Source organism: Gavialis gangeticus, unplaced genomic scaffold, assembly GCF_001723915.1.
Source record: "Gavialis gangeticus isolate Ggan-Ray unplaced genomic scaffold, GavGan_comp1, whole genome shotgun sequence".
NCBI lineage: Eukaryota > Metazoa > Chordata > Crocodylia > Gavialidae > Gavialis > Gavialis gangeticus.
The window spans coordinates 35,367,625-35,389,528 of record NW_017729030.1 but is presented as its reverse complement, the minus strand read 5'-3'; the positions used below and the strand labels follow the sequence as shown (position 1 = coordinate 35,389,528).

Here is a 21,904-nt window from a genome sequence, read left to right as displayed (position 1 = left end):
CTTCTCAAGTCAGGATCTTCCCTGACTAACACCCCCAGCCAAGCATTTTTTCCAGTGGGCTCTTGAAAACTTTCAAGAATGCAGATTCCACACTTTCTCTAGGTACCCTGTTCCAATCCTTGACAACTCGTATAGTCAGAAAGTTCCTCCTAGTCACAAACCTAAATTTCCTCTCCTGTAGATTGAGGCCATTGCTACTACTCCTGTCCCTTTTTGTGAGGAAAGTCCATTTCCAGCCTCTCTGGGCATTTTTACATGTGCTACAGGATGCGGTACTGGGTGCTTTAATTAGCGAGCTACACTAATTAAAAGTGCCCAGGTGTCATGTGTATCAGTGTCATTGCGTATCCCCCCACTGAAAAAGTGGTGGCACAGCACTTTGAACTAAAACTCATTGAACATGTTTTATTTCAGAATGCACTGCCACCATTTTTTCAGCATGAAGAAGTGCAGCATGGATTTCCAGTGCTCAGCATGGATTTCCAGCACATCAGAGCAGGCTCCGTACATGTGTGTATGAGCCCTCTATTATCACCCTTTATGTTTGTGAAGACTGTTATCAAAACAAGACTGCAGCCCCTTGCTCCCTCAGTCTTTTTTTCTCCAGAGTAAATAACCCTAGCTCTTTCAAGTCCTTCCTAAATGATTTTCTTCTGCGATTCCTCTCACTATGTTTAGCTTACACAAAAGGGTTGAACAGACACATGAACTATCGGTGAACAATTTTTCAGTCCAACCCACACATTCCAGACCAGAAGCACTTCTCCCCTTCATTTATGCAACTCCATTTGGCCAACTGGGAAGTTATAAAGGAAGAAATTCATACTAAAATCAATACTATCTGTTAGTCCTGTTAAGGCTTCATTGTTTTATGTAGTCAAGAAAAAATAGAATTTGGCCTTGATTGATGCATCTTAGAACTCACCATTGAAATGAATAGACAGACAAAGAGCTCCCAGACAAGAAAGGATCAGTTTCTGAAGGTGCCTAGTTGCTGCCCATTGAAGTGAATGGGCGAACTGTGTGATTTTTCAGGGCAAAGAAGATTGTCTCTCTGGAAATGCTTTAATTCCCCACTGAAAGTAAGGGAAAACCAGACACAGGAAAAATAAAACGTCTCCCTGTACTTGCTTGTGGTGTTCTGGAAAAGAGAGATAAAGTTAGAGATATCTGAGTAGTGAAATCAAATTTAGTCCTTAGGAAGTGTAAATCAGTGATAAAAAGGCAGGCTAGATATGCACCTTATTGACTAGCTAAAAAAAATATATAAAGAGCACAAGTTTTGTGAAATGAAAAAGATACTCTTGGGGGAGAGTGGGGGGAAGGGTTTGTGTTCCTAACATTCTTTGTTCACTTCCTACAATTACTCTTAAATGGATAAGCAATCCCTAGAGCAGGACCAGAACCAAGGTTTACACCCTCTCAGTGGAGTGCTCTCAACCCTTGAGTACACAATCATGCTTACACTTGCTTGCTTTCTCTTCTCCCATTAATCTTACCTTTCTATTTATACAGTGGCCCAGCTTTAATAAAACCCTAGCCAAACCTCTGGGTTGGATGTTATACCACTGCCCAGGAAGACTGAACATGGCATTTTGGGGAATCTTGAGACCCAGGTCTTCCACATTATGGACAAATGCTCTAGCCACCAAGCTATTATGCAAAAAGGCAGGCTTCAACACCCTTTCTCAAAGAAAAGAATGTTCTACTTGAATCCTACCAAAAAGAAAGCCTTAAATATGTAAATTCGAGAAAGGTGTAGACTGTAGTGTGTCCTCAACCACTTAATTGCAACATGGTATAGAATTTGCTTTCATTCACTTAACTAAAGTTTGAGTAACAGAAGGGGAGACAAAAAATAATGAGCAAGCAAAAGAATACTGGGGGTAGCAACACAAGTTAAAAGTAGCTAAAGGTAGTTTGGATTATGTTTTTTTATGTCAATTAGATTTGCTTTAGGACAATATATAGCTTAAATAGAGGATAAAATAGGCATATGGATATTAATTGGAGTAGAATCTATTAGATGGTTTGAATAGGGCTGATCAGGGCTGCCTCAGACAGAGGGCTTGACAAGATAACCTCCGGAGGTCCCTTCCTTCCCTACTTCCCTATAACTCTATGATCACAAAAGCATCTTACTCCAGGTGCAAAGTAGGATTTTAGTTACACTTCTTTCTTCAGTATCCTAGATTAATTGGAACCTGGTCTGTGTGATATCTATTTTAAATCCCATTCCTATGCTCTGTTAATACACCCTCTCTGTCTTGGCTGAAATCCGCTTAGAAAGGCATGAGAGCTCCAGTGGAGTATACCCTCTACACTTCTGTGTTGGGTGGCTGGGACATATGAAGGGCATATGACCTAAGGAACCTAAGTCAGATTTATGAATTCCATGACCACAGATACTCAAATGCTAGACAATTACTGTATTTTCTTGAATATAAAATGACTCTGACTATAAGATGCGTCCCCAGTAATTAGGTTCTATATATGGAAAATGTATACATTTGATATAATTTTCCAAGTATAGAATCTAATTTTTGGAGGTACACACACACCTTCTTACCCTTCCAGTTTCTTCCCCCCAACCCCTTACTGTCAGACCCTGCTCTCCTTGAACACATGGAAGTGAGGAACAAATTTGAAAAAAATGACCTGAAATAAACATAACTGTAGTAATTTGCATATAGTACCCATAGACCTAGTTCACCCAGAAATCATGCATTTTACCTTTCCTGAAACTGCTGCAAGTTTTAGCACATAGCTCCATAACCATGTACTAATTAGCACTCCATACATGACTGGAAACAGGTGTTCTTCTCATGAGTCCTGGGACCCTCCAAAAACTTATATGCAGATGAAGCACTGGTCTGGCTTCACTAAATGAGGGCAGAGCCACACTAATCATGAAAGAGGGACTGACACAGGGATTTGGGGTAAACTATTTGGGGCCCCATTTGGCGATGCTTGCCTGACATTTATGGATGGTGAAGGAACAAGAATAATTGGAAATGGGGGGGAAGATGCAGCTCAGCTGTGGGAGTGAAGAGGAAGTAAAAATGTATGCAATGTAGTGACTCACCATGACTTGAAAGAGTTGGCTCTGAGGAGGACTGTACTGAATGGGCACTACCATATGTCTTATTCAAATCAGTTACACTCACCTATCTTTGTGGTTGGTTTCCAAGAGCATGTTTCCCCTATATAAGCTATGTATTTTATAGTCATGCTCATTTGGCTGTATTTAATCAACTTCACAGTTGATTTCCATTACTGAGTACATACTTCTTTTAGCAGCAGTTCAAAGATAGGTAATGCATTTAATGTGGATGCAAATGTAAGATGAGGGGCTTTTCTCCCTTTGCCATGTTGATGGTGGGAAAAAACATCATTTTAGATTTGAGTAAATATTGTAACTTGTGGAACACTTTGCCATAAGTAGTCATAAAGGTCAACAATGTGGCCATGTGGCTGCAACTCCCTGCTGTGCTCGTGTTGGGGAGTGACAGGTCACTCCCCACTGTGCCCCTTTTGGGGATGCTGCTGCTAGCCCTCCAGGGCTGGCATTATGGGGACAGCTGCATGGGGGCTCAGTCAGCTTGTGGGTGGCAACATGTCACCCATGTTCCACATCTCCAGCACCACCTGCATGTGTCTGTCCATCTGCAGTCCCAGATGCATATTGGATCCAGGAGTAGGTGCATGCCCTTGTGGCACTGTGGGGCAAGGAATAAGTCATCAAGTAATTTGCTTAGGGTGGGCACTCCAATGCCCACATATGAAGCCCTAGCAGCTGGGATGCATGGCCACTACCAGTTGTCATGGAAGTGCCACATGAAGGACAAGGACCTGCAGGCCCAGCAAGTGGAGGTACAGCTGCAGGTGTATCGCTAAGCATGGAGCCAAGCATGGAGCACTGCTCCAGCCCTGCATGGCCCCTGGGTCCCACCCACCACCCTGCAGCAGGCCCCTGGCAGCACCCTGGAGGAGGTGCTCCAGCACCTGCTGGTCACAGGCATTCCATCAAAACCCCAAGACCCATGGTGGAACTGCTAGTCACTGGGGTGCTAACCATCTTCCACTGAGCTCTCGGTCCTGGGTGGCCCCACGCCTCAGTACCTCACAGCTGGACTCAGGGACAGTTTCTGTTTGCTGTTTTCCACTTGGGAGTTAGGTTTTTACTGTGGGTGTGTGGGGAGGGTTATGGGTGGGCACTGCTAGTGGAAGGGGGAGGGGGTTGTGTCTGTTGAGGTGGGGGGAGGGATGGGAGGAGTTTATTCCATTAACAAAGCTTTTCACTGTTTCACCCATGTGTGTGTCCTGGAGTGGTGCAGGGAGTGGACAGGGGGTAGGGAGTGTATGTGGGCGGTGGGACAGGCAGGCTATAGGGGGGTGCTCCAGCAGGTGGTCCACCGGAGCATCCCACATCTGGTGTTCAGGCTCCTGCTGGTGGGTGCGCACATCACTGGGGACCTTAGCGGGAGGCAGCTGCTGCTGGCATTGATGCTACCAGGCCTGTTCCTGGTGTTAGGCTGCCTCCACACTGTGTGCCTTGTCTTCCCAGGCACCCTGGAACACCTTTCCCTGGGCCTTGCACACATTGTGCAGGATGCACCCTGCAATGATGACCCAGGTGGAGGTTCCTCTTGGCCACCTTGAGGCAGGCTGTGAGGAAGCACCAGCACCCTTTCAGCCAGCTAAAGGTGCACTCGACCAGGCTTAGATGCAGCCAAGGCACCTGTTAAATTGCATTTGGTGGGGGTTCAGCTGCCCAGTGTATGGCCGCATGAGCCAGGGCAAGAGTGGGTATGCGGTGTCCCCAATGAGTAGAGGGGGAACCATGACACTGCCCAGCTCCAAGTCCTCAACCCCCAATACAAAGCTACTTCTCTCCCCCAGTGCACGCAGTCTGGAATTTCTGAACACGTAGGCGTTGCATGTGCTACCTGCTGAGCTGGGGCTCACATGCCTGCCCATGCCCTGGTGGTTCACCACCACCTGCAGGATCACAGAGTGGAACCTGTGCCTGCAGTAGTAGGGCCTGTCTGTGTGGGGTGGGCAGGTGATAGGGATGTGAGTCCTGTCCAGGGCCCCAGTGCACTGGGGGAAGCCCAGAGCCTGGAACCCTGTGGCCATTGCCTAGAGGTTGCAAACATGGAGGACTATGTCTGCCAGCACAGCCTGGAGGGAGCAATACACTTCCAGGATGGCCTCCCTAGCAGTGCCCCTGCCCACTCCAAACATGAGCAACATGTGTTGCAGACTGGCGGGTATGGCCAGCTTCACCGTGGTCAGGGCCAGGCGGGTGTCAGTGAGGACAGCCGGTATGCATGACTATATCCTGCCACTCCAGGTAGGGCTGGAGGTGGCACAGCAGGTCCTCAAGTGGTACATGGGTCATCTGGAACATGTCCAACCACTGGTCATTGTCCCATTCATGCAGCACAAGACGCTGCCACCAGTCCCAGCTGGCACTGGTGGTAGGGCTGTTGGGACAACAGGGCAATGGCAAGGCCAGCATGGAGCCCATAGTTGGTGTGGCTGGTGGCAGCAGCTGTGTGGCAGCAGGAGTAGTGGATAGCCATATACCTCTCAGTCAGCAGGTGGTTGGAGTGGGTGGGGAAGCTGGGTTGTGTCAGGTTGCCATGCACCAGGTGGTGGTACTGACGGTGGATGAGGACAGCCACAGCAACCCTGAGGAGCAAGGGAGCCTATCCCTGGGTGCCAAAGCTGGCAGCAGGGTCAGCCATAGCTGGTAGATGCAGCTGAGGCAGGAAGATAGCTGACATGTGCAAGCTGTGCCTCTGCCATGCTGCTCCTCTGACACAAGAAATGTCTGCTCAAAGGTCACAGTGCAAAGGGTGATCTTTTAAGTTGGCCGCCCGCTGCCTCTGGCCTTAGCATGGCTGCCAAAGGCTGGCAGCCACGTGGCCAGAGTCTAGAACTCCCCCCGTTGGCCACAGGGTTACATGGCAGTCTGCTCTGACCTGGGACTAAGCCTACAAGAGTAGATGCTAGCCTATTCCTGCTAACTGTGCAGTAACTGAGCAGTAAATTTAAGCCAGCATAAATGCACATATAGACACACAGGACATGTAGACACAGATACTGGGTGAGATGGACCTGTGGTCTGACCAGGTATGACATCTCTTACATTCTTAGGTGAGGCAACATACAACATCAACCCACTTATCCCTCTGTGGGACTCAGTTCTTTGTATTCCTTCCCCATCACTATATCACAGTGCATAGAAAACAGACATCTTAAGGTTTTGTGTTCTTCCTTTATATTTTACTTTTGTTCTGCTTTTATTTTATTTTCCAATAATAATTTCTATTATTTCACCTTAAATCCCAGTTTGGTGCTCAATACCTTTCTTGCTACTTATACTTTTTATTTCTTGCTGATTTTTTGTTTATTAGCCATTTTCCTTTCTTTTGACTCCTTCCTGAATACTTCTCTCTTTTCCTAATTTAAAGCCCTCTTGCCCACCCTATTAGCTTTCTGCCTAGCCAATTGGTGCCATTGTTTTTCAAAGAATCCATCAAATCTTTAAAGCCTGAACTCCATGAGCCTGCACTACTGATTTATCCATTGATTTATCACCATAATCCTGATATGTCTTGTTTTATTCAATTTGGGTACCTGCAACAGACATAAAACAGTAAGGAAAGTAGAACAATTTCAGTGAGGTGCACTTTGATAAACCACAAACTACAAATACTTCATCCCAATTTCAAAGTGTGCAGTTTAATGAAGCATAAAACAGCAAGGTTCTGTGCCTTAATATGCCCATGGGAAGTTTTATGCAGATGACACTATGTTGTTACACACTTTACCTTTGTACAAGCATTATACTTGTGTGTCATGAATCATATCACTAAAGATCGTATCATAATGTGCATACAGAAGGGGCCACATTAGGGTTGCGTAAGTAACTTAAATCCTGGCATTTCCTAACTTCTAAGCATTTGACTTCATAATCTTAAAAATTCATTTGTATTCTCATTTTTGTGTATTAGAAAGACAAATAGTATAAACAGTTTGAGATACTATGTATAAATATATAGTAGACATATATATGTACACTCTTCTATTCCTCGCCCTCCCTTTTCTGTAAGTCAGCAGAAGTAGAGTTCATTAACTTGATATGGATCTCTTTCAGTCTGAAGCATTCACCAAAGAATGGATTTAGCAGTATATTTATATGGTAAATGTACTGAAACTGCTTACTTAATATAAAGTTTTAACTTCTTTTAACACATTTCTGACTACACATATTTGGGGGGCGGTTTTTCCCAAGAACCTTTTAATCCAATCGCCTTTCTTCTTCTTTCAGCAGAAGTTGAGTTTCTAAATTAACACAGACAAGTACTGTGAACCTTGAACAGGTTCCCTGGCAAGGATAAAGAAATATTATTACATATACAGTACTTATAAAGGAGTACATTTGAACAAACTAATAAGAGTAACAGCTATCATAAATTGTAAACAGGATTCCCTTGTATTTTCTCCTCATAATGAAAAACGTCATGGTGTCATCTATGCAACTAATAAGCAGCCTATGAAATATGCACAAAATAGTACAAAATATTGTCAGTGTTTTGGGGGTGCAATAAACTGTATATGAAGAGTTCATAAAATTATTTCCATGTGAAATCCCTAAGCACATAAGTTAACTTGGAATTCATAAAGAAATAGCTATGATATTTGCAAAAATCAAGAAAATATACTATGCTAGTGATTATACTAAAACAACATGCTGACATGTTGAAAATGAAACAGTCCACAGAGAGCATAAGATATTCTGATTTTTTTTAAAAGGGAAAAAGTTCTGAAAGTGTCAAAAATTAATTCAATAAATTTCCACAAATTTACCTTCCATTTCTAGTTCAGAATTGGTCCCCTCTTTGCAACATTGTACTGCAATACACACACACGCACGCACACATGCAGGTACTTGTGTTTTTAAGTCAATTTCATTCAGAAGTGATATTCATATGAATACACACACACACGTATGCATACATATATACACACACACACATATATATACATACACACACACACACATACATACATATATAAATTGAATTACTGTTTTTTCATGGCCTTTATTTACATGCAAAATAAGAGTAAAACATCAAACCCATAAAAGTGGACATATAAAAGCATGCAAAATTACATTTTGTGAAATACTGTGGAAATATTGATACCCTTGTAGACTGTATACAAATAGTTTAATCTGACACATTCTATTTAAAGTTTTGATAGTGAGTCTGTGCAATTTGATTTACTTGTAAATGGGTTAGTGTATTCTGGTTCAATTACTTGGAATTACTGTAAAATCTCATTATAACATCACCCTGGGGAGTCCTCTATAAACAATGTTATATAAATGTGATGTATTAATAGTTGAAAATAGAGAATTGTTCTCTAAGACTGTGTACTAATGTTCATTTCTGTTGTTGGAAAACTTCCACTGCTAGAAATGCTTTCAGGAGCAGTTCTAATATTTCATCTACAACTGACCCTTCTTCTCTATGAATCTGGGATAATCCTAGTTTCAGGGGGTACACACATGCTATAACTGTGCATGATTAAACTCCAGAGCTTATTGCTCCCAGACACACTGTTTGAATGTGCACTCAGAAGCAATAAACTCCAGAACAATAAGCTCCGGAGTTTATTCATGTATAGCACATTGAGCCAGGTTGCAGCAGCCCTGCCTGGCAGGGAGTCCAGGGGCGTTATCCTGCCAGCCCAGGCCTGCTCCTCCAGGCTAAACATGCTGCAAAGGGGCTGGCTGGGGCACAGGAATGCTTCAGTACAGGATTAGACAGGGGGCAGCCATGAGCCAGCCAATCAGGGCAGGGTCTACATCTGTGCTGCTGTGCATTTTTTTACTTTGCATCAGAATAGTACTTGTATTTAGAAATACAATCATTCTGTAGAATAAATGAGTTTACTCCAGCCTAATAGGGATGCATGTGTAGATGCATGACATTTACTAAACATCTAATTAGTCAACTGCACAGTAAACTTTTCATGTTGATATGTCCAGGAAAGCATGTACTGCTCCCATTCCTGCAGGTAGGTGGAACAGCAAGGTAGAGCTTCCCTGCCTGTTTCTCATACTTGGGACTTCATTGTGAGAAGAGGGCAAGGGGCTTGTGGCATTGCTCCCTGCTCTTGGCTCCGGGGGTCTGGGAGCAGCAAAAGAAGCTTCTTGTTATATTTTCTTCAGACTAGGTTCACCCTATTTTCTGAAAAGCATGGGAGCCTTTCCCCATGGTTACACTCCTCCTGGTCCCTTGGTGGAGTTAAGTTGTGGGAAAGTGTGCAGATGTCCATTCTCCCAGAAGAAACTCTCCCAAGAATAACAACACCGCCATTGTTCCCCCAATGCCTATCCCCCTGCTGCCTGCTCCCCCTGCCACCTGTCCCTGTCACCACCTGCCCCTTTGGTGATTACCACTGTGCTTCCTTCCCTCCCTACCACTATCTTCATCTTGGTGCCTGCACCTAATGACTACCACCCTGCTACTGGTGTCTGCCCTTGCCCCAATCATTTGTCTTTCTCCCTCATCTGTTCCCTTCTGCTTACCTGACACTGTTCCTCTGGATCTGTCTTTATGCCAGGGCAGGTTGTGGCAGTGACCCCAACCTTGGTCCCACCCTCAGCCCCAGCCCAATCAGAAAGCAGTGGCAGTGGTAGCTCTGGGCCAGGCCATTTCAAGACCAGAGTTGGAGCAGCTCCCCAGCCACTGTGTGGTCTTCCTCATGCCCCTTCACTCCTACCACACTAAGTGGTCTCCTATGTAGCTCTTCTTCACCCCGACGCTGACTGTACAGTCTCCTCAATGCTCCCCCAATACATGAGCCACTTTGAGTCACTCTGGTCTAGGGCAGGCGATAGCACTGGCCCAGATCCCAGAGATAAAGCTGCAGCAGCAGCCTTCACTGGGCTCATAGTGCAAGTTGAATGGGGGTAAATAAATCTTATCTTGGATTCAAGTAAATATGTTAAATGTTTTCCCATTGGAAAATGTCAGTTCAGGGAAAACAAAACTTTTCAGCAAAAGTGTAATGCTTTCAGTAGTCAATGAAAGAATTCTGGTCAGAAAAAATGAAATCCAGCCTTGACTTACCAATAGCTGCATGTAAGAGACCAGGGTCAAGTACTTTCTTAGAATTAAGCAAACAAAAATAAGGACTCGAACTCAGGTATCATGTAGTACCTTAAGCACCAAACTGCTAAATATTGGAAGATTGCAAGGCCTCTGTCCCTCTAAGAATGATTTCAAAAGTTCTCAACTTTATTCTTCATCAGAATAATAACAAATTTTGAAACCTTATCTTTTTTCATAAAAGAGAGTTTTTATATTCTGGGCACACTTAATTTGGGGTTCTTTTCTTACCGGGCCTTATAAACTTTAAATAACAAACAGGCATTCAAATGGGAAGTTTGCAATGAAAACAGCATTAGCTCACAGTCCCCAGGCAATGCATTAAAAAAATTAAACTGAAAAACACTATACACTACACATTGGAGTCTGCTACACTGCTTTCAGCGTCAAATTTGATGGTATTGAGTATCCTGTGTTCTTTTTATTACAAACATGCACAAAGAATTTTTTGGAACAATAAGCTGTAATTGGAATTGCTCAGTGTCCATCTGACAAAACTACTTTTACTATTAAAAGCAAATGGATCAAAAGGTTCAATGAATCCTGCTTTTCAAAACCATGTATCGGAACAAGACCACCTTTGTAAAAGAAACAAACAAACAAAAACCAACCTCAAGAATTACATTGCCTAGAGCATTTATATCTAAACCTATCAAAGTTACTCCCTCCATATTTCACATACATTTTCTCTATCTCTCTCCCATGTGAATCTTTGATTCTTATAATGTAAGTTGTTTATATTAATGAGAGTCCATTTCTGTTTTCTTAATAAATAATACCTAGATTTTTGAAAGAGCTTAGCTTCAAAACTGGAACCAGATTTTCAAAAGTGATCAGTACTCAGAAGTTCCCAGTGTTCTCAAAGCCAGCTAGGTTCTGATGTTAAATGTCGATGTATTTGCCTTGGGATATATGCCTGTTTATCTGTAAGTGAATAATTATAATAACAATAATAATGGTTATTATTATTAAGGATGGCAAGTAGTCCCACTGGTAACTGTTTCTCCTATTCATTGTTAAAGCTAACATGAAATATTTTGTCTCACAACAACAATAACAACTTCCTAATTTACAATGGGAAAGGAAGAAAGTCAAAGCAATGGAGGTAAATAATTTTTAACACATACAGGCAATCACAGTACAATGCAAAGGAGATAATTATATTTGGAGAAAATGGTTAATTTATTGAGAGTAATGGCTGATTTTTTCTACTGATGCAGAGGCACCATGATCAATCAGTCTTTAGTACCTATATCATGGTAGTATCTGAACATCTCAAATTCTTCAATGAATTTTTTTTCACAATGCTCAAGAAAGCTAAAGTCAGGGTATAATCAGGAAAGCTGAAGTCAGAGTATAAATGAGAAAATGGAAAACAGACAAATTAAAGGCCAAGTCAAAAGAATGGCTTAGGTACCCAAAATGGGGTTTGTGTGAACTTTAGACACCTAAATTAAAAACATGTAATCCAGTTTTTTGGACTTGCAGTGCCTGAGTGGAAGACCATTTGAGGTCAATTAAGATTTGACTTCAGATCCTAGCCTTTGTGGTACACCTAACTTGAAAATGCTTAAGTCTTATTTTTTATCTGTCCCTCCGGACCTTAGGATACATAACACTGAAGACACAAGTAACCAGTTCATCTCATCTGAAATTGTTACCCAGCCACACATCAATGCAATCCATGGTGTGATAAGACAAGGAACAAGCCACCAAGTTATTACACAAAAAGTGTGTAATAACTTTGTAGCTGGTTGTCGCAGGGTACTTAGGTGCCTGCTCCTAAAAGAGCAGAAACTGCCTGGGGAGAACCCAAGAGCCAGACAGGAGCCCAGGTGCAGGTTGCCATGACAACCAGCTAATGAGGAAATTAGCTGGCACCTGCACCTGGTCAGCTGGCCGGAAGGGGCAGGGCCCTGGGCCCATATAAACCCCAGGACAGGGACAAGGAGGCAATTCTCTGCTGGTGACCAAGGGAGAAGGAGCCCTCCTAGAGTAAGTGAAGGGAAGAGGGCTGACTAAGTTCTGCTCTAGGTAATGTAAAGGGGCTGCGCACATCTTATGTAGCTTGTGTTATGTTATAGCACAGGGGCTTATGTTATGTTTGCCCTTTTATAAGACGGGGGTTTGGGTGAAGTTATTTGGGGAAGGAGTAGGCTTCATTGGGGACCCACTGCAGCGTGGGGACCCTGGCAGAGGGGGCGCAGCATTTGGGGTACACAGACCCCAGCGCCAGAGAGGGCAAGGAGACAGGGCTGCGGAGAGCCCAGTGAGGACAAGGGGCTGAATTATAATAAGGCCTAGGTGAGACAACACCAGTACCATCTGCGAGGCTTGGGGCGTGGTAAAAGGGTGGTTGGAGCCACGCATATAGCCCATAAGACTAGGGTGCCCTGAAACACCCATTGTAAAATGGGACCCACAAGGGGTCTGGGAACCCATAGGGTTCAGAGAGTCCATCAAACTGTGTCCAAGAGGACTTAAACGCAGCCTCCCTATTCTTATATTTCCATCAAAGATGTAGTGGGCGAGAACTGAGGGTGCCCAGCAGGCCAAATGGGCATGGTCGAGGGTCCTTAGGAGAATACAGCCACCCTTGAGGACCCTATCCTGTGACACTGTTTCCTATCACACCATTACTTGAATGTGTGGCCAGGCTGGGGCTCCCAGCAATGGACTATACGTGTGTTTGCAAGCCCATCAGGTGATGGGGTGCCCAACTGCAAGGGCATACTATGTGCAACCAAGGCTGGGAGTCATCAGGTGATAGGGCTCTCAGTGGTCAGATCTTGCTACTTGACAGTGTAGGAGGAGCCCAGGATCATGATTCTGGATTCCCCTTCCACTAGCAATCAGATGTGGTGGAATCTGATGCTGGATCCCACAATTATGCCTCCTGCCATGCACATATGGAATGGCAGGAAGTGCAGTTCTGGGGATCCCACATCAGATCTCATTGAGCCTTTACTTGCATGTTTGCCAGGGGCCTAAATGACTTATCCAAGGCCAAACAAGAAATCTGGAGTGGAACAAAACCAGGATTGTTCAAGGTCTAACTACCCCCCCCCGCCAACCATGTGACTGATATTAAAAAGTCACTTGTTCTTGAAGCTAGTTAAAAATATCTTGACCATGATACTAATTGCATTTTTGGGCAGAAAGGATGAACATGAGTATCATGCTGCTGACATTGTACTCCAAAAGTTTTCTGCCACATAAAGCCTAGGGAAGTTAAAAATTACTAATGGAATAAGAACACTTATAGGAGTAAATAGAGAAGATGACATGTTCGGTGCATCTATATGTGATGCTATGTCACCATAGCAATGTGCTATGGTGACATAGCATCACATATAGCAATGTGCTATGGTGACATAGCATACATGGGTGTCTACATGTGACCAGCAGCTACTTCACTGTAGCAGTATGATCCCCAGTTATGCATTGCTACAGTGAAGTAGCTACTAAAAATAACCATGTGTATGGTGTAGTACAGGTGGTTACTGCACTGTGCTTCACACGAAGCACGATTCAGTAACAACATCACCATAGGGCGACGTGTAGATGCGCCCACTAACTACTCATAGGGCACTACTATACATGATTCTACAGTGATGTAACATCCATGAGTATCTACACATGATCAGTAGCTACTTTGCTGTAGTGGCACGCTCCCCTGTTACAGTGTTTGCTACAGCAAAATAGCTGCTAAAAAGAACTGTTCACTGTACGTATGGCACAAAACAAGTGGTTACTGCACCATACTTTAGTACTTCCACAAGGTACTAAAGTGAAATAGCTGCTGGTCACATGTAGACACCTGTGGGTGCTATGCTACATGCTGGTCAAATGTAGATGCCCTTTTGAGAGTACTAAAGCATGGCACAGTAAAAATGTCACCATAGGACAAGTTGGAGATGCTTCCATGGTCTACAGGTTACCATAGAACAAACTATTGAACAGGTTATAAAACAAGGAAGGAAGGGAGGGAGGGAGCGAGGGGTGGAGATATTTATCCATTGATTTGTCTTATTGTTTTTTATAGGGCAAAAGATACAACAGTCATTAGGATCAAGGAAGAATTCTGGTAATTTATATCCTTCAAAAATCACTTCTCTTGTACCACTGTATATCCAGTCACTCTCTTTTTGCTCCTACTATGCGTTTGGCCTTCAAGTTATCTTATAAAGATGAGATATCATGGGTTAATTGTATGCTGTGCAAAACGGGGTTCAGAAGACCAAAGGTCACTTCAACTGATCTTGCTTTGCAATGATCAACAGCAGGAAAGTGCTTTGTACAACTCAGAAAGAGAAGACATAAAGCTGGCTATAATCCCAATGTTTCTCCCCCCAATCTTGGAACTATCTTGCTCCTGGGATGATCACACAGCATACATGTTCTAAATATGATAAAGGAATACTTGTCATAGCTTTGGCAAGAGCAGCTGAAACAAGCGTGTAGGTGCTGCTATGCTAGTTCTAATCATCTAAGACAGTGATGTCAAACTCACTTCACCTCCTGGGCCAGATCTGGACTGCTGAGCTTTTTTCAGAACAAAATTTTAAATTTGTTCTTAAATCTGTGTTTACTTTTTTCTTGGAAAAAATGAGTGCATCAAATATTTGAAACATCAAGGTATTCCCAAGGGAATATTCTAAAAGTGTCATAAAATACATTCTTTACCATAGTTTATTTTTGAAACACAAATTGCTTCATGGGGTTGGCTATAAAAATGATCACTTCCAAAGTGTATACAGAATAAGTTTGAGCATGTTTACCCTGTAACACAGAAAAGTGAACTTAATTACAGGAAATTTCAGAAGGAACCCCTGTTCATGCACTGCTGACACAGCATGGTGGTCTTCTCTAAAGGGAGATGGGGAGCGGGGACAATCCCTGTGTGAGAACCACCTCAGAACAAAAGCTGGTACTTCAAAGCAGGTGAAAAAACCTGTGTTACACTTCTAGAATGCTATAATAAATGAAGAGAAAATAACCTGCCCATTTACATGTCTTTGTTCTTATTTACAGTTTTACTTAGTGTCAGGAGATTGTTGATGTTTCAGCATCAGCATCCATATTCACCACCTTCATCAAGATTCAGAAAAAGAACCATTATATATTTCACAAATTGTATATATTACTGTGTACTTATGTAAGAAGTAAATTATAAGAATAATCAAAGGGTTTTTTCTGGGGATGGCATATTGGTCTAACTTAAAACTACCAAGTTGGAGGCCTGAGTTTGTTTCTAAATTCTAGTCTTTTTTTATATGAGTCAATATTGTTTTGTGCCATGTGCAGCACAGAGTACATTGTCAGCACTAAATATAAAATCTATAAAATATTTTTAGCATCTTAGAAAAGAAATTTTAATGATTTTTTTTCTTTTCTTTTTTTTTAAATCATCAAATCAATTGCTCAAAAAATATAATGCACCTTATGATATCTTTCAGTTTAGGACCCTCAAATTATCTTGGACACAAATATTTTCTATTTGTTTTGACTTTATCCTTGGGGTTAGTTTTGATGAATTATCTTACCAGGAGTTTGATCTCAATGTGGGTTTTGATTTCCATGGACACTGTGTACAAATGGGATGACAATTCAAAAATGGATATTCTCCATAAAATGTATTATTATTTCTCTTTCTAAGAGAAAGGCAGGGAAAAGTACTATGAATTCATTTGAGCTAAGAATGTGGTATTACCAGTAAAACACTTATTTTTTTTATTTGTAGCATGCCCTTACTTATTGTGAAAGTAAACAAAATCAGTTTTAATGTGCAGTTCTGTTTTAGTTCTCTGAGCAGTCATTCACTACTCTTTATTAATACAGTGTGTGGCATTTTGTTAGTAGGGAACAAGCAACTAAATACACTTTAAAATCTCACTGCAAATCAAATAATCATACCAATAGATTTAGCTAATCTCTTGAAGAAAGACCACATTTCATTCTTACCACACATTATTCTACCATAAATTGCATTAATGCCTCCTTTCATATTCGTTCATATTCTAAAAACATTATTTTGCAGATAATCTGTAACTTTTTATGAATGGCATTTGTAATTACAAAGACTTTAAAACGATGAGAGCTCCATTCCTTCTAATATTCAGGCTTCAATAAAAATCCATATTGTTAACTACCCCTTACACACTTTGCTTAATTTTTTTGTTAAGGTATTTTAAATGGTAAGATGGTTTACTTTCTTTTGGTAAACATCAGAACAATTAATATTGCTGCTGAAATATTCTCTGATAATATGTTATCGTTTCATCATATCTTTATGATGAGAAAACTGCTGCAAGCAAATTCCATATGTATAATAATAGCATAGAATGCGGCAATCTCAGAATTATGTGAAATTGCTCAAATATAGTCAAGATTATGTCTCCTGGGATCCTCTATTGTTTAATATGTTATTTCATATTTGTTCCTCCAGGCTTGTGGCATAACTAGAAATGCAATAATCTTAAAGGTTTTTTTTTCTCTTATACTGTAGACAGCAATATTTTATGTTAAGCATTTTGAAATGCTTCATGCATTTAAAAACATATGACCAAAGATATCAGTCGTAGATGTTCAGTTGTAACAGTTCTATGGCTATGAAATCACCAGCACAATATCATCTTCAAGACTGGGTATGATGTATTACCCACCTCTATGTAAAAATACCAATTTTCTTAAAAAATATTTTGGATTATTACTATAGTGAACATGCAGAAGAAAGGGAGAAGTTTTTCACAGAGGCTTTCTAGAGATATCCAGTTATTTTTAAAAATAAAAATAAGTTTTAAGATTGTGCTAAATGCACAAACAAGGCAAGTCATCTTTTCAATACTTTAACAATTCTACATTGAATATTTTGTTTTACTCCCCTTGAAATCATGGCCTTTTGACTCGCCGTCTTCTGTGATGCTAAAATATGGACCATGATGACATACCACAGCACCACAGAATCAGCCAATAGGAGAGGTCAGAGAGGTATATATTTTAGGTTAAATACTTGTAACTCATTTTCATCACCCTTACAAAGTCAAGCTCATGCAATTTTACATTCTTCTTTTACTTTTTACCAGTTTTTCCCTTTCCTTTTAACTTTCATTACTATTTCTATTTTTCTCTCATCTTCAAGAGAAGTGCCATTGTCACTACAGTTTCTTTTAACTTTACAAAGGAACAAAATACCATGTAGATTGTAAAAATTAACATGAGACTAGTAAGTAGATGACACAAAAAATAAGGGACAAATGACACTTCAGTTTGTTTCTCTTCCCAACCGCTCATTCTAGATGCTTTTGCTTAAATTAAAATGACCTACTTACTCAACATTTGTCATTAATGCAGTATAGCCAATAATATTATGCCTACCACTTAAAATAATAATTAAAAAAACAAAAAAGTTTCCACTAAACTGAGAAAAAAATGACAGGTATTTGTTACTGGTGCTGTATTTTGGAGAAACTTCTCCTAACCTCATGTGTCAAGGATGGATGTTAATGGAATGGAACTAGTTACTACTGGTTTTTGAAGGGAAGAGCAAGCAAATGAGCAGAATTTCATTCCAGAAGCATATATTGCTTTTTAGTGCAGGTCCTAGGGTGTGCCTCTTATCTTGATGCATAAGGGGGTTCTGGTGGCCTACTTTTACCACTGTCATGAAGATGACAAGAAGACTACTATCAATCTACCCTAAGGTTCTGTACTATTGATTCTGAAGCTCTGCTGCTACTTTGAGGCCTGAGACTAATTATTTTCTCCTATAATTCCTTCCAAAAGTCTCTGCCCAAACATCAGGGCTAGGGACAGAAGTTAAACATAAAAAAACAGTTTAAGTAATCAGAAACTGGTTTAAACCTGTAACAGAACAGAAGCTCAGTGCCTATAAACCAGTTTCAAAATGTCTGAACTGGTTTAAGATAAACCTGGTTGAAAGTAGCATCAGACTTAACTGATTTGAGTTAAACCAGTTTATGATGCTTCTATCCCAGACCTGTTCCTGGTTCAAGTTAAAACACAGCCCCCCAGCATGTTTTGCAGCCCTGGGCTGGGCTGTCTGCTCCAGAAACCAGGGCTGGCCCCAACCTGCCCCTCTGCTCCCTAGCTGGAACAGTGAGGGGTGGATGACAAGGGTGCAGAGGGGGCAAGCCCAGCTGGGGATGCAGCTCAGGCTGCAGGGGACTGCCCCCCCAGGCAAACCCCAGCTGGGGTCTGGGGCCAGGGATAGGGGTTAACCACCCCTTCCCCTGATCAAAATTACTGCTTGCTGTGACTAGACTACAAATCCCAGAGGCACCTGGAAGCAGGAAGAGGAAGTCATGAGTGACCCTGCAGAGTTCTGCTGCTTTGATTTTGGACTGCAAATCCCAGAGACTTTTGGGCAGCAGGAAGAGGAATAGAGCACACAGTCCATACTGGCTACATGCCAGCAAGCTGTGCTCTAGCACCCCCCCTTCTCCCCTTGGCTTCTGGCTTGAGCCACTGTAGGCATGTGGCTGCATTTTCTGTTTCAAAGGTAAATGTCTGTTCACTTCTGTTTCAATTTAATCTCTGCATCTTAGACTAACCTGCAAAGACTGAGTCAATTCAGCCTCAGGCTTTTTGACTGTCTGTACTTAGCCCTGTACTTTACCATATGTAGACTATACTGATTTTGCACTTTATAGATCAGATCTTCATTTGGTGTAAATCAGCTGCATTCATGAATAACAGGAGAAGACCTGGCTCTTTATTTGCAAATATATTAAGGAACTTTCAAAAAAGGATAGATATTGCTTATTCTCCTTTAATCTGCTGTATAAAACAAGAATCAACATACAGCAAGGGGAACAATAAGCTATTATGAAGCATTCATAATCATAGGAATATATGGAAAAGTGACCAAACTCCCAATGGATATAATGGTATTGAATTTCAAGTGAAGTTGGCTACAAAAAGCAAAAGGGAAGAGAAAAGACATAGTAAATGTAGAGTTGGTGTGATGATCCCCATCCCAGAAATCCCTTTAAGTACATCAAGCACTTTGACTAATAAGGACACATTCTGATAAAGGTTTGTTTGTTTTTACCTGTATTAAATCTAGAACATGAAAAGATATGGTCCAAAAAGGTGATTATTCTGTAGGGGAAAGTTTTTATAGTATGGGTGAGAAGGAAAGATACACACACACGCGCACACACAAGCACAATATAATCATGTGCTTAACGGTTCAAACTGTTTGGTTCTATACATATCCAACTCTATGCTGTAGATTCTCCAGTGGTAGAATTTACCTCCCCAGTGCTGTGTGGATGTCCTGTACATTTTGGAAATCTGAATTAATACATAACCAATGACACCATGAGTATGGTGCACACTGTTAATATGAAAGGCAAGTGCATAGGTTCGCAGTGTCCCTCATGTTGTATGAGGTATGGAAGCTGTATGGAAATGAATGCCAGCTGTTCTTTCTAATACTAACCATCTTGTTCTAAATTCCTTCACTTCTCTTTCCACTGCCCTCTTCCATGTCTCTTTTAGCCTTCATCTTTTTCTTTTTCTAGTTGGTTCCTAAAATATCACCGGTTTAGGAAATTCTTTGTTGCCTATTCTTAGTACATGACTTATCTATCTCTTCTCCCCCCACCCATGTCCATAATGATGTTTCTTCACTTGTTGCTCTTTTCTGCCTATCTTTATGATATTTAGTCAGAAAACTGGCAGGATTCTTTTGTGACATCTGTATATAAACAGTTCTAATATATTTAAAATTTCATATATGAAGACATATTCAGAAAGAATAATTAATATTAAAACTTTCTGGCTAATAAAAACAATTATCTGCAAGCATCTCACTGAACTGTGTGCGTTAGTTTGCTTTGCTGGTCTTTTCAAGTTCACTCCTCCTCAAATTCAATTTCCTTGAACACATGAGCAAAGGAATTTAGTTATACTCCTGTTTTTAGAAAGCCAATTAAAGTATTTGCTCGGAAATACCTATGCTTCCTGATATTGAAGTAACATAAAACAAACAAACCCCCCCCCTCCACATGGCTTATCTATCCAATGAACGATAAGCAAAACAAGTGAAATTATTTGTATTTTAATTCATAAAATATTTGAATGGAAACCGAGCAAATGAGAATACTTAAAGGAAATGTTCAAAATCACCATAGAGATCTTTTAAAAATAATAACATGGTCAATTATATGTATCTGATATAGTGAATTTTTTATGAGCAAATCATAAAAAAAGGGTAATAGTGATAGTAAAGTGCTGTAAGAATTACTCTGAAAATAATACTACTAATCCTCAATCCATTTAGACCCTTAAAAATTAAATGGCTTAGGTACAAGACATATTAGTCAAGTATTTCTGTGCCATTGCAAGAGCAAAGTGTTGACAGTTCCCTTGTCTTCCCTTCTGCCACTTGAACAGCGCAGGTTATTCCTAAAGTTTCCAGTTTTGTGCCTTATGGGGTTTTGATGTGGTACTTTTGAGAAAGAGTTAAGCAACTCGTTATCTATGAATTCAGGAGACTAGACTCAATGAGCCAGGAGAACCTTCCCAATTCTATGTTCCTGTGTTCTGAGGCATGGGGTCTAGTATTAGGCTGAACTGGGTCTTCAAAATAGTAGCAGTACCTCAAATAGTGACATACAGATGACTAACTGCTCACCTGAAGTGTCTGCAGCTGAATATAACGAATGCTATTAAAATGAAAGCTCTGGAAACAAAAATTAACATTTTAACAAATATACACACTATTTTTGTTCTATGGTTACTAATTCTAAAGGTACAGGGGAAAGAAATTTTAACAAGTAAGAAGACAACAAAAAAAAGACTAAGAACATATCTGACAATGTTCATAATATGCACTCAATACCTGATAGCTCAAATGTCTCACCCTAGTCTTTAATCAAGAGAGCTTGATTTTACTATGGGAGATAAAATCACTGAAGGCAGTCAGTATAATCACTTTAGGATACTTAGCTAAAATGAAAGGATAAAAGATTCCTGAAAGTGGCATGTTAGACTAAATAATTAGTATGAGGATAATAATTATTTCAATCATTCTTCCAAAGTAGTTATTCTGTGACAAGAAGTGGTAAAAAAAGTTAGGGTTCCCCCCTCCCCTCCCTCCCAGATATATTTAAATGTGTCATTGATTTTGTTTAACTCTGTGGTGTTTGACAACAAATTTAAAAAAGGAGGTTTTAGAAGACAAATCTATAGGTTCTCTAACAGGAATTTAGGATATTTTGGGGCTCCTAAGTCACAGAGGGTGCATTTACACATCGCTTCATAGCAACCTAGTCACATGCTATGTCTCCATACAGTGTGTTATAGTGACATAGCGATCACGGAGGTCTATACATGATCACCAGCTATATTGCCGTAGTGACGTGCTCCCCTGGTATAGTGTGCCACTATGATGATGAAGCAGCAAAATCTAATTGTGCGCTGTGTGCACGGCATAGTAACTACCCATACTGTGCCTTGCTTTAGTACTACTAATGCTGTAGCAACATTTCCATAAAGCAACATGTAGATGCACCCAAAGACTCATAAATTGGGCCTGTCAGCATCCAGAAAATAACCTAAGTGCCTAGGCCCAAATATCATACCTCCCAGGATAGTGTCCTAACATTGGTGATACACTAAGCAGGGCAGGAAAAGTGGATTACAACCATTTTATTATAGCTGGCCTACTGACAAGCTAAAAT

At 41.0% G+C, this 21,904-nt stretch overlaps 1 long non-coding RNA gene across 1 annotated transcript in view; it reads left to right on the top strand.

Moving 5' to 3' along the window:
* LOC109300984 overlaps positions 1-15,285 on the top strand; it is a 27,120-nt gene extending 11,835 nt beyond the window's left edge. Inside the window, exon 3 of the long non-coding RNA XR_002098384.1 lies at positions 15,228-15,285. This is a non-coding gene — a long non-coding RNA (uncharacterized LOC109300984). The remainder of the gene's footprint in view (positions 1-15,227) is intronic.
* The last annotated feature ends 6,619 nt before the right edge of the window (positions 15,286-21,904 follow it).